We start from the raw sequence: 14,084 nt of genomic DNA on the forward strand, positions 1-14,084 counted from the left end.
AAAATCTTACTTGAGTAAAAGTCTTAAAGTAGTTGGTTTTTAATATACTAAGTGTCAAAAGTAAAATAATAAATCATTTCAAATTCCTTGTATTAGGCATTTACAGACAGCCAGGGCACGCGCCAACATTTAGACTTCATTTACAAATGAAGCATGTGTTTAGTAAGTCCACCAGATCAGAGACAGTAGGAATGACCAGGGATGTTCTTGTAAGGGATTTCCTCCTCTTCGTCTGAAGAGGAGAGGCGAGAAGGATCGGAGGACCAAAATGCAGCGTAGTAAGTGTCCATGGTTTTTAATAGGAAAATTCAAACATAAACATGAACACAACTACAAAACAAGAACTGTGAAAACCCAAAAACAGTCCTGTGTGGCACAAACACTGACACAGGAGACAACCACCCACAAAATACCCAAAGAATATGGCTGCCTAAATATGGTTCCCAATCAGAGACAACGATAAACACCTGCCTCTGATTGAGAACCACTCTAGGCAACCATAGACTTACCTAGACAACTACACTGAACACAACCCCATAAATCTAATAAACCCCTAGACAAGACGAAACACAATAAATCACCCATGTCACACCCTGGCCTAACCAAAATAATAAAGAAAACACATAACTAAGGCCAGGGCGTGACAGTTCTCTTGATAAGTGTGTGAATTATACAATTTTCCTGTCCTGCTAAGCATTCCAAATGTAACGTGTACTTTTGGGTGTCAGGGTGTTCCTACTGATGAGTTTCCTACTGATGAGTCAATTAATTAATTGTAGGTATGTTCTGAGGGTCAGGTCTTAACATGTTCCTGAATAATAAAGCAACACCTGAGGGAATGGCATCTAAAACAATTGAAAAATCTTTAGGTGTTACAGGGATCTTGTAAAGTGATAAGAATTCCTTATAACTAAGTAAAATACCCTCTGCATTTACAAGTTATCGCACCAACAGGATATTATTTCTGAACCAATATTCTAAAAACAAAGAAGTATTTTTATACAATATGTCCCAATTATTCCATATATAATATCTGAGTGGAGAAAAATTATGCTTATAAATGAAGGACCATGACAAGAAAACCTGCAGATGAAAAGCAGAGTTTCACTGGAACTTTGTCAATATTATAATTGAAAACCAACATGAAGTTAAGGCCACCAAAAAGTAGAGAAGACATGATGAGGAATAAAGTTCGACATAGAAGTGTGTCTTCTTAGGATTTTTTTTATCCAATTGATCTTAAAAGTATTATTTAAGGGAAATTATCATACTCATAAGTGTTCATTACAACAGTTTTCCTGATGTAATGGGTTCAGTTTCTCCAAAGAAAGTTGAAAAGCATCTGGTCTATCTCTTTGCTTATTTTACCGTCAAGATCTAAAGACAGTATCATATGTTAGTCAAGAGATACCTTCAGCCTTGGTTATTAGGACTCTTCCTTTTAAAGATAAGTCACTCTGTAGCCATTGACTTATCTTCTTCTGGGTTGTTTTTAATAACAAGGTTAAATTTGAGTAAGCATCTATATTTCTGATCCTTAGTAATGGTTATGCCTAAATATGAAAGTTCTTCTTTCACTGGAATACCATAATATGAAGTTGCCACACAACATTTGACAACCATGAGTTCCCATGTATTAATGTTTAGACATAGAATCCTTTTCCAAAGCATCTGGTCTATCACATTGATCGATATGGGAATCTGACTAGCATCTTTCAGAAAAAGTGTAGTATCGTCAGACAGCTGGCTTATAATAATTTATTTACCAGCTATGGAAATACCGTGTATAGGACTATTATTTAAAGAATTTGTAAATAGTTAATTAATAAACACAGATACAGTGAGATAGGACAACCTTTAACTCAAATCTAGGTGAGGTGCTATGTTTGTTTGAGAGAGCTGTGACCATTCCTATAGAGAGTCTTGAAACCCTTACAGAAAGAAAATAATCATTTTTTTTTTTTTTTTATTAAAAAAATCGCTGAAGACATATTTCCCAAGGGAGTGGAAGAGGAACCGATGCTCCACTGTGTCAAAAGCTGTATAAAAATAATATGAAGCTATCCTCGGTTATTAGGTCTGAGTAGTCAAGTATGTCTAATACTAGTCTGACATTGTTAGAAATATGTCTGTTCCTCATAAAGCCAGACTATGTTTCATCAATGATTCCATCCAGGACATCCTTTAATTATTTTTGCAAGTAGTAATGTAATATCTTAGTCATTATTCAGAAGACAAATTGATAACCCCAGAGTCATTGTAGGAGGGAGAACATTGTTTTTAATACTCTTTAAAAAGCTACTTGTTCAGAAAATAACTTGTACAATTCTGCCGTAATTCCATCAATACCTGGGGATGTATTGTTCTTTTGATGGCTAATTCACTCGATAATCTCTTCAACTATGATGGGTTCATCACACTGTTTAGATTCTGTATCACTGATAGAGTGAACATTATTCAGGAAGTCAAAAAACATCTGTGATTCCTGACTGTACGTAGAGCTATACAATTCCCTGTAAATGACCTTCAACAGTGTTGTCTTGTGATCATGCCATCAATGTTTTGTGATTATTGGTGTCGTAAAAATGTTAGCTAACGGGTCAGCAATTAGTATGTTTGACATTTCAGTGGAAATACTAATCATATTTTTGATTAACGGCTTGGCAAAAAATATAGGTCCCGTATTATCGGCATACGGTCCTTATCGGCAACTTTTCATTGCGTAGCCCGGTGCGCCCTCCCGTGGACTCATTAAAAAAAAAGTTTTCCCCAACATTCAGTGTTGTAACCAAATAAAGTCTAATTTGTTTTACAGATTAATCTTATGTTTTGAGACAGAAGATACGTTTAATACTAAAATATGAGTTTAAATAAATACACCTTTAGTTTCAGTTATGTGCATTGTGTCACGAACAGGCTCTAAATTCGTAGCAAAAAGGGAGATAACGTGGAGATAAGGAATAACTAAATATATTTATTAACTGAAGTAAACTAAATACATTTAACAATGGGGTGTGTGTGTGTAGTCTGTAATCAGTAGTGTAAGTGAGTGGTTGCGTGCATAAATGTGATGAGAGATGTTGAAAGGTGCCAAAACTAAAACAAAACGGCCACAAAAATGCCACAACCAAAATCTATCAGTGTCTGCATGGAGAGAGTCTCCCCAATGTAGCGCAAGTAGACAATGGACCTGATCGGACAGCTCAGAGCCTCTGCTCTTTTCTGTCCATAAGAAACAATTGGATTGGTGGAAGAGGCAGGGCAGGCCAGGAGCAAGGAAGGAGGGTGTGGTCAGCAGGGCATCCCCCGAGGCTGAATGCCCTAAAGTTTTTATCAGAACGGTCGTAGATTAGTTTTGCCTTTTTGCTTTTCCCGAAATGAGTTCGTGGTGTTTCATTTTAAAAATAGAAGTAAAAAATAAAATAAAAAAGTAAAAAATAAAAAATGAGGGATAAAATAACGTCATTAAAATTATAGCTCACAGCTGTGCATGGGGAGAGGGGTGGGGGTGCTAAGGAGTGCATTCACATATATCTACACATTTTCATACACACACAAAAAAATTTTTTTTTTTTTTTTCCTCTCTTCTAGGTCAGTTTCAGCATTATGGACATGGGTGTATCTGTGGTCCAGATATGCTGTTAACGTAGTGGTTGCCGATGTATCTTGGTAGTCTGTAAGCCATTTTTGCTGCCATGTTTTGGACTATCTGTAGCCGATTCATCTGCTGCGGTGAAGCTGTTATCCAGGCTGGCAGGGCGTATTCAAAGAGGGATCGGATGTAGCTGATGTAGACTTTCAGCACTGTCTGAGGTGAGGCTCCATATTTTCTTCCGCACAGCGTTTTTAGGTGGTTTAGTCTTTTTCGTCCCGCTCTCTCTATGTTCGCTATATGGATTGTCCAGCGCATGTTCTTCTGGAAGGTGACTTCACAGAATTTTGCTTATTTTTCTGCTTTTATTGTTTCACCGTAGAGTTTGAGATCTATGGGTTTCCTGGTTTTCTTGCTGGTGCTTCTTGTGAAGAGGACGCATTGAGTCTTTTGTGGGTTCAATTTTACTCGCCACATGTTAGACCACGACTCGATCATTTCAATAGACTTCTGGAGTTTTTTTGCAGCAAGTTGAGGATATTTGGAGCTGGACCAGTAGCAGAGGTCATCGGCAAACTGAGACTTGACCTATGGTGGGTGGAGGGTAGTAGATATCTGATATGTAGAGTAGAAAAAGTAGCGGGCTTAGAACTGCCCCCTGTGGGACACCTGCCTCCAGGGTGAAAGGTGAGGATATTGCTGTGGAGACCTTCACTTTAATTATACGGTTGTGGAGAAAGCTGGTGATGATGTTTCTGATGGAGAGCAGTAGTTTGAGATTGGAGTCTGCGAGCCAGTAACACAGTCCATTGTGCCACATCTTGTCAAATGCTTTCTCTATGTCAAAGAAAACCGCCAGGGTAAGTTGTTTTTTCTTGAAGTTCCGAAGGATGTCCTCTGACAGTCTTAGAATGTTATCGGTGGTTGATCTTGCTTTCCTGAAGCCAGCGCGGTGGATTCCATGGAGGCCCATTTCCTCGGTGTGGCCGCTCAGTCTTTGGGTGAGTACTCTCTCAAACAGCTTCCCGACATGACTAAGGAGGCTGATTGGTCTGTAACTTGTGACGTTGTATGGGTCTTTGCCAGGTTTGTGGATCATTGTGACAACTGCAAATTTCCAATGAATGGGGAAGAGGTGTACTTATCCTGGGTACACACACACCCGGGCCGACGTGTGTCCCATTTCGCTGACGACACTCAGCAAAGAGAAAGAATTCGGCAGTGGGAGGGTCATCACAATTGACAAACAATTAAAACACTGTTGGAGTTTGTGTTGCAGAGATGAACTTGGAAAGCAAAGGAAGAAATACACGAGATGGGTTGAATAAATATATATTATATTTTAGACATGTTATTTTATTTTTTTACAAATAAAAAATGTAATATGAAAACAAACAATTAAATCTCGACCTCCATCCCTATATTGTCACATAAACCACAATAAAAAAAATCCAGCTTCACTACCACCTCTAGAACCCACTTCACACACCTGCAGTGGAACCAGTGCTGGCAGAAGTCACAGCACACCCATAGCACCTCGGACCTACACTCCTGCGGGAGCTTGCAGGTGGATCACGCTCCCCGCAGTGAGCACAGCAGGTGGTGTCTTCTTTTATTTGGAAAACATCAATTAAAAAACACATTAAATTGATAAACATGGTTTTGCAAAATGTAGAAGTACTACAGCAACAAAATTGATACAACAGAGAGAGAAAGAAAGATTATGATGTACCTGAGAATGCTGCCATGGGTGGCATGACAGAGGTGGCCGGTGGAGCTTTTCTCTTGCTTTTCTGTGCTGCAGTTAAGAGAACAAGTAGTGTTAGACAGAGCATGTTTCATGAAAACCCTTTTCAAATGTTTTACAACAATACCTCTGGAGGAAGCTGCCAAAGTTTTGGAGGAGGTGGACATGCCTTGAGGGCTGGTGCTATGGACTGTAGATATGTAAAGAAAGGGGGAAAAAAGTCAAAACATTGCAGTTTTATAAAACACATAAGTCATTTTTTTGTCATTTAACATGTGTTTACCTGTGGAGGTGGCTGTATTCAAATTGCAGGGGGCAGGGACACCAGCTGCTAGGGTGGTGTGACCAGGGGAGACGGAGGTGGCAGTTGGTCCAGAGGAAGCCACGTTGGTGGTGTGCATCGCACTGGCGATGCAGCTGTCAGGAATGGTTCCAGCGGGAGGTCCAGCAGAGGTCCAGCAGAGGTCCAGCAGAGGCGATGGAGTCAATGGTCTCATCCATGGCAGCCCTCTCCTGTGCCCTCTGTGTTCTGAGGGCTGCCCGACGCTCTTTCTCCTCTGCCTCGGCCCCTACCTTCTAACCCCTCTCCTGCCACTGGCACGTGTATTTCTCCCTGGTGAGGTATGTGGCAACCACAGGGAGTCTTCTGTATCGGTCTAGACGATACTTCAGGACAGTAAGGATGTGCCCTAGGTCCTTCGCTATCAGCCCCCCCTCTATTAGGGGGAGCTCTTCTAGAGCTAGGGCTGGAGCAGGGGCTGGGACTGGAGCAGGGACTGGGACACTGAGGGTTCTCCTGTGGATGCTGGGGAGGAGGTGCTGATGGACGGCACAGTGCTGCTGGTTCCAGGAGAGGCGGTAGTTGGACCCGGTAGAGACCAAGATGGCATTAAACGGGACCCTTCAAATGGCTGAAAGGTCAAAAGGGAAGAGGCCACACTTCTTAAACCCTTCCACCACGTAGCGCATGTCCTTGAAGTGCTGGTACGAGTAGCGGAATACTCTCGCAAATTCTGATTTGTTTACAATCTAGGAGTGGTCAAAATGGCTGAGGTCTCCAGCTACCTTGGAGAACTCAGCATTTAAAGGGCCAAAGTATGCCACATCCAGCAGCTGCAGGACATGGGTGCAGTGTGGTGAAAGACAAAGAAGTATAACCCCTTAGTGCCGCCACAAGCACCTCCAGGTCCATGTGGCTCGTGTCCATTGAAGAGAAAGAGAGGGCGCTCCTTCACTGCATACTGAATGAAGTGCTGAAACCACTTCCTGAACAGGTCCCCGTCAATGTAGCCACTGTTTGACCGTCCATACAAGGCTTGGGGGGCTACCATTGTGTAGTGGCCACCGGACTCCAATTGTGATATGGTAAAGCTTGACAACATTCCATTGTTTTCGTGATATTTATTATCTAACGCTTACAATGTATTTCCTTTTTGCTTACTTAGCAGTTACTGATCAGCTAGCTAGAATGGTGTCTTTAGTTGCAAAACAAACAGTTATTTTACAATCCATTTAAAATATTGAGGTCGAGGTGATTTAGTCCTCCAACCTCTAGAGAGTGTCCGAAGTTAGGGGGCGGCCGATATTGGGGGAAAATTTGCTATATTATCCAGTTTATTTAATCTATATCTATTATTCAGTTTATTTTGTAACTCAATCAGTTCTATCTTCTCCTCCCTGAGAGACCGCCTGGGGACCTCTGAGAAAGGGAAGTTATCTTAATGATCACATTATCTTCCTCAAGCTCTTCTGGTTTTAGCAAGATTACTACCAGTTTTTCTATGGTATTTGGCCATTTCAAAATTTAAAGAGCTCCCAGTTCTTGCAATACGATTTTTCTTCACAAGCTCTTTCCCAAAAGTGTGAGAGCAGACCTTTAACCTAAAATGTAACTATAATAAGGAGCTATTTAGCTTCCAGTAGGATTCTCTACCAAGGTTAGTATCAGGGGTAAATATTTTGACATCAATGTAAATGGCGCTATGGTCTGTGAGGGGAGTAGTACAAATATTTGTAATAACACACTCACTATCAATACATTTCGATATAAGCCAAAAATCTATTCTGGACTGTCTGGAACTTGCTTTGTTACTCCAAGTGAATGATCTGTCAACCGGAAACCTCTCTCTCCATAAAATCAAACTTTTCCATAAAAAATATTAATCCCAAATTCTGATTGGTTGGCCTACTTGGGAGACATCGATCAGTTGTATTATCTATAGTAATATTAAAGTCCCCTCCTATCAATAATAACAAATTGGGAAATTTAGATAACCAATTAATGTTTCTCTACAGATTCAAGCAACTCATCATTCTCGTGTTTGGTGTTGTACCAGTAGAACTTTACAGTAATGAGCGTAATGTCATTGTAACTGATCACAAGACAAATAAAGTGACCATTGGGGTCACAGTCTGAGTGTAGAATATTACCACCAAAGGTATTTTTTATTGTAATGACCCCAGCGGAGCGTTCAGAGCCATGGGAGAGCCAAATATCGTTGCCCTAACTTCCAAAAGTTGGCATCAGCAGAAATTGAGTGTGACTCTTATATACACTGCTCAAAAAAATAAGGGAACACTAAAGTAACACATCCTAGATCTGAATGAATGAAAAATTCTTATTAAATACTTTTTTCTTTACATAGTTGAATGTGCTGACAACAAAATCACACAAAAATGATCAATGGAAATCAAATTTATCAACCCATGGAGGTCTGGATTTGGAGTCACTCAAAATTAAAGTGGAAAACCACACTACAGGCTGATCCAACTTTGATGTAATGTCCTTAAAACAAGTCAAAATGAGGCTCAGTAGTGTGTGTGGCCTCCACGTGCCTGTATGACCTCCCTACAATGCCTGGGCATGCTCCTGATGAGGTGGCGGATGGTCTCCTAAGGGATCTCCTCCCAGACCTGGACTAAAGCATCTGCCAACTCCTGGACAGTCTGTGGTGCAACGTGGCATTGGTGGATGGAGCGAGACATGATGTCCCAGATGTGCTCAATTGGATTCAGGTCTGGGGAACGGGCAGGCCAGTCCATAGCATCAATACCTTCCTCTTGCAGGAACTGCTGACACACTCCAGCCACATGAGGTCTAGCTTTGTCTTGCATTAGGAGGAACCCAGGGCCAACCGCACCAGCATATGGTCTCACAAGGGGTCTGAGGATCTCATCTCGGTACCTAATGGCAGTCAGGCTACCTCTGGCGAGCACATGGAGGGCTGTGCGGCCCCCCAAAGAAATGCCACCCCACACCATGACTGACCCACCGCCAAACCGGTCATGCTGGAGGATGTTGCAGGCAGCAGAACGTTCTCCACGGCGTCTCCAGACTGTCACATCTGTCACATGTGCTCAGTGTGAACCTGCTTTCATCTGTGAAGAGCACAGGGCGCCAGTGGCAAATTTGCCAATCTTGGTGTTCTTTGGCAAATGCCAAATGTCCTGCACGGTGTTGGGCTGTAAGCACAACCCCCACCTGTGGACGTCAGGCCCTCATTCCACCCTCATGGAGTTTGTTTCTGACCGTTTGAGCAGACACATGCACATTTGTGGCCTGCTGGAGGTCATTTTGCAGGGCTCTGGCAGTGCTCCTCCTGCTCCTCCTTGCACAAAGGCGGAGGTAGCGGTCCTGCTGCTGGGTTGTTGCCCTCCTACGGCCTCCTCCACGTCTCCTGATGTACTGGCCTGTCTCCTGGTAGTGCCTCCATGCTCTGGACACTACGCTGACAGACACAGCAAACCTTCTTGCCACAGCTCGCATTGATGTGCCATCCTGGATGAGCTGCACTACCTGAGCCACTTGTGTGGGTTGTAGACTCCGTCTCATGCTACCACTAGAGTGAAAGCACCGCCAGCATTCAAAAGTGACCAAAACATCAGCCAGGAAGCATAGGAACTGATAAGTGGTCTGTGGTTACCACCAGCAGAACCACTCCTTTATTGGGGGTGTCTTGCTAATTGCCTATAATTTCCACCTGTTGTCTATTCCATTTGCACAACAGCATGTGAAATTTATTGTCAATCAGTGTTGCTTCCTAAGTGGACAGTTTGATTTCACAGAAGTGTGATTGACTTGGAGTTACATTGTGTTGTTTAAGTGTTCCCTTTATTTTTTGAGCAGTGTATATATATATTTTTTTTCCATCTGTTTTAAGTTGTTTAAAAAATAAAATAAGGCCTTGTGCTTCACATTGTTTCGTAACCCCCTAGAATTAAGATACACTATAGACAAAGACAAAACAAAAAAGGTAATATAAAAGTATAAACTGTAGGATGAGTCAAAAACGTAGGAGCAGTGAACGTAAACTATAAGGAACCGAGATCTGCACAGAGCACTTTTTTCTGAAACTCGTCAGTCTATTCTTGTTCTGAGAAATGAAGGCTATTCCAGGCGAGAAATCGTGTACTACTCCATTCACAGAACAGCTCAAACTGGCTCTAACCAGTATAGAAAGAGGAGTAGGAGGCCCCGGTGCACAACTGAGCAAGAGGACAAGTACATTAGAGTGTCTAGTCTGAGAAACAGACGCCTCACAAGTCCTCAACTGGTAGCTTCATTAAATAGTACCCACAAAACACCAGTCTCAATGTCAACAGTGAAGAGGCGACTCCGGGATGCTGGCCTTCTAGGCAGAGTTCCTTTGTCCAATGTCTGTATTCTTTTGCCCATCTTAATCTTTTATTTTTATTGGCCAGTCTGAGATATGGCTTTTTCTTTGCAACTCTGCCTAGAAGGCCAGCATCCCGGAGTCGCCTCTTCACTGTTGACGTTGAGAGTGGTGTTTTGCGGTACTATTTAATGAAGCTGCCAGTTGAGGACTTGTGAGTCATTTACAACATTAACCGTGTCTACACTGTATTTCTGATTAATTTGATGTAATTTAAATATATTTTTTTGTGCTTTTCTTTCAAAATCAAGGACATTTCAAAGTGACCCCAAACTTTTGAACGGTAGTGTATATACAAATAAATAAAAGGGGTACCTACTATTTTAAGTGCATATGAAAATAAAGAAAACTATATATATTTTTAGTGCAAATCAAAAGTTTGGACACACCTACTCATTCAAGGGTTTTTCTTTATTTTTTACTATTTTCAACATTGTAGAATAATAGTGAAATAACACATTGGAATCATGTAGTAAACAAAAAAGTGTTAAACAAATCAAAATGTATTTTAGATTCTTCAAAGTAGCCACCCTTTGCCTTAATGGCATTCTCTCAACCAGTTTCGCCTGGAATGCTTTTCCACAGTCTTGAAGGAGTTCCCACATATGTTGAGCACTTGTTGGCTTCTTTTCCTTCACTCTGTGGTACAACTCATCCCAAACTATTTCAATTGGGTTGAGGTCGGGTGATTGTGGATCCCAGGTCATCTGGTGCAGCACTCCATCACTCTCCTACTTGGTCAAATAGCCCTTACACAGCCTGGAGGTGTGTTGGGTCATTGTCCTGTTGAAAAACAAATGATAGTCCCACTAAATGCAAATCAGATGGGATGGCGTATCGCTGCAGAATTCTGTGGAAGCCATGCTGGTTAAGTTTGACTTAAATTCTAAATAAATCACTAACAGTGTCACCAGCAAAGCACCCCCCCACCATCACACCTCCACCTCCATGCTTCACGGTGGGAAGCACACATGCAAAGATCATCTGTTCACCTACTCTGTGTCTCACAAAGACACGGTGGTTGGAACCAAAAATCTCTACTTAGACCAAACCACAGATTTCCACCAGTCTAAATGTCCATTGCTCGGGTTTCTTGGCCCAAGCAAATGTTTTCTTCTTATTGGTGTCCTTTAGTAGTGGTTTCTTTGCAGCAATTCAACCATGAAGGCCTGATTCATGCAGTCTCCTCTGAACAATTGATGTTGAGATGTGTCTGTTACTTAAACTCTGTGAAACATTTATTTGGGCTGCCATTTCTGAGGCTGGTAACTCTAATGAACTTATTCTCTGCAGCAGATGTAACTCTGGATCTTCCTTTCCTGTGGCGGTCCTTATAAGAGACGGTATGGTATTTGGTATTTGCAACTGCACTTGAAGAAACTTTCAAAGGTCTTAAAATGTTCCAGATAGACTGACCTTCAAGTCTTAAAGTAATGATGGACTGTCGTTTCTCTTTGATTATTTGAGCTGTTCTTGCCATATTATGGACTTGGTATTTTACTAAGTAGGGCCATCTTCTGTATACCACCACTACCTTGTCACAACACAGCTGATTGGCTCAAATGCATTAAGAAGGAAAGAAACTCCACAAATTAACTTTTAACAAGGCACACCTGTTAATTGAAATGCATTCCAGGTGACTACCTCATTAAGCTGGTTGAGAGAATGCCAAGAGTGTGCAAAGCTGTCAAGGCAAAGGGTGACTACTTTTTTGGTTACTACACGATTCCATATGTGTTATTTCATAGTTTTGATGTCTTCACTATTATTCTACAATGTAGAAAATAGTAAAAATAAACCCTTGAATTAATAAGTGTTCTAAAACTTTTGACCGGTAGTGTATATTGTCCATAATGTCTATACACACCACCATATACATACAGTTGAAGTCAGAAGTTTACATACACTTAGGTTGGGGTCATTAAACTCGTTTTTCAACCACTTCACAAATTTCTTGTAAACAAACTATAGTTTTGGCAAGTCGGTTAGTACATCTACTTTGTGCATGACACAAGTCATTTTTCCAACAATTGTTGGAAGACAGATTATTTCACTGTATCACAATTCCAGTGGGTCAGAAGTTTACATACACTAAGTTGACTGTGCCTTTAAACAGCTTGGAAAATTCCAGAAAATTACGTCCTGTCTTTAGAAGCTTCTGATAGGCTAATTGACATCATTTGAGTCAATTGGGGGTGTACCTGTGGATGTATTTCAAGGCCTACCTTCAAACTCAGTGCCTCTTTGCTTGCCATCATGGGAAAATCAAAAGAAATCAGCCAAGAAAAAATGTAGACCTCCACAAGTCTGGTTCATCCTTGGGAGCAATTTCCAAATGCCTGAAGGTTCCACGTTCATCTGTACAAACAATAGTATGCAAGTATAAACACCATGGGACCACGCAGCCGTCATACCACTCAGAAAGGAGACGCGTTCTGTCTCCTAGAGATGAACGTACTTTGGTGTGAAAAGTGCAAATCAATCCCAGAACAACAGCAAAGGACCTTGTGAAGATGCTGGAGGAAACCGGTACAAAAGTATCTATATCCACAGTAAAACGAGTCCTATATCGTCATAACCTGAAAGCCGTTCAGCAAGGAAGAAGCCACTGCTCCAAAACTGCCATAAAAAAAACAGACTACAGTTTGCAACTGCACATGGGGACAAAGATCGTACTTTTTGGAGAAATGTCCTCTGGTCTGATGAAACAAAAATAGAACTGTTTGGCCATAATGATCATCGTTATGTTTGGAGGAAAAAGGAGGAGGCTTGCAAGCAGAAGAACAACATCCCAACCATGAAGCCCGGGGGTGGCAGCATCATGTTGTGGGAGTGCTTTGCTGCAAGAGGGACTGGTGCACTTCACAAAATAGATGGCATCATGAGGCAGGAAAATTATGTGTATATATTGAAGCAACATCTCAAGACATCAGTCAGAAAGTTAAAGCTTGGTCGCAAACGGGTGTTCCAAATGGACAATGGCCCCAAGCATACTTCCAAAGTTGTGACAAAATAGCTTAAGAACAACAAAGTCAAGGTATTGGAGTGGCCATCACAAAGCTTTGACCTCAATTCCATAGAAAATTTGTGGGCAGAACTGAAAAAGCGTGTGCAAGCAAGGAGGCCTACAAACCTACAAACCTGACTCAGTTACAGCAGCTCTGTCAGGAGGAATGGGACAAAATTCACCCAACTTATTGTGGGAAGCTTATGGAAGGCTACCCAAAACATTTGACCCAAGTTAAACAATTTAAAGGCAATGCTACCAAATACTAATTGAGTGTATGTAAACTTCTGACCCACTGAGAATGTGATGAAAGAAATTAAAGCTGAAAAAAATCATTCTCTACTATTATTCTGACATTTCACATTCTTAAAATAAAGTGGTGACAGTGAATTTTTACTAGGATTAAGTGTCAGGAATTGTGAAACTGAGTTTAAATTTGGTTAAGGTGTATGTAAACTTCTGATTTCAACTGTATATATTTCAGACTGACATTGCTTGTTCTGATATTTCCTCTCTTTTTTGAGGATTTCTGTGTATTGTTAGGTATTACTACACTGATGGAGCTAGGAACACAAGCATTTAGCTGCACCTTCGATAACATGAAGAAAATGTGTACGTGACCAATAACATTCGATGTCCATTAGACATTGGACTCAGAACCACTGTTTTCTTTTTCCCGTTCAAGTGGGACCATAGTCAATTCTGCAGTGATATATGGTTACATTAGGTTGTTACCGTTCCCTTCCTTTTTTGTACCATCGTACTAGTTTTGTTTGTGTCATTCTAGGCAGTGTTACCCAGTCTTGTTCAGAGTCAAAAAGGCACCTCTCTTTCAGTCGCTGAAGGATGATATTGTTGGATGCATTACTAAAAGTCGTTTTTTTGATTGTTTGCCTGTTTGTTTTCTTACCAAAACATTAGGGCAAGAACCCAATAGTGGACTTGCATGGTAGTATTTATTTTGAATTCAATTAAAGAATACATTTTGGGGTTTTTCATGGTGTAAATCTTTTTCTTTTTATTGCCCTTCTGATATTTCAATGAGTGTGTTCCCTTTGGAAAGCA

This window comes from Oncorhynchus tshawytscha, linkage group LG02 (assembly GCF_018296145.1).
Source record: "Oncorhynchus tshawytscha isolate Ot180627B linkage group LG02, Otsh_v2.0, whole genome shotgun sequence".
Lineage (NCBI taxonomy): Eukaryota > Metazoa > Chordata > Actinopteri > Salmoniformes > Salmonidae > Oncorhynchus > Oncorhynchus tshawytscha.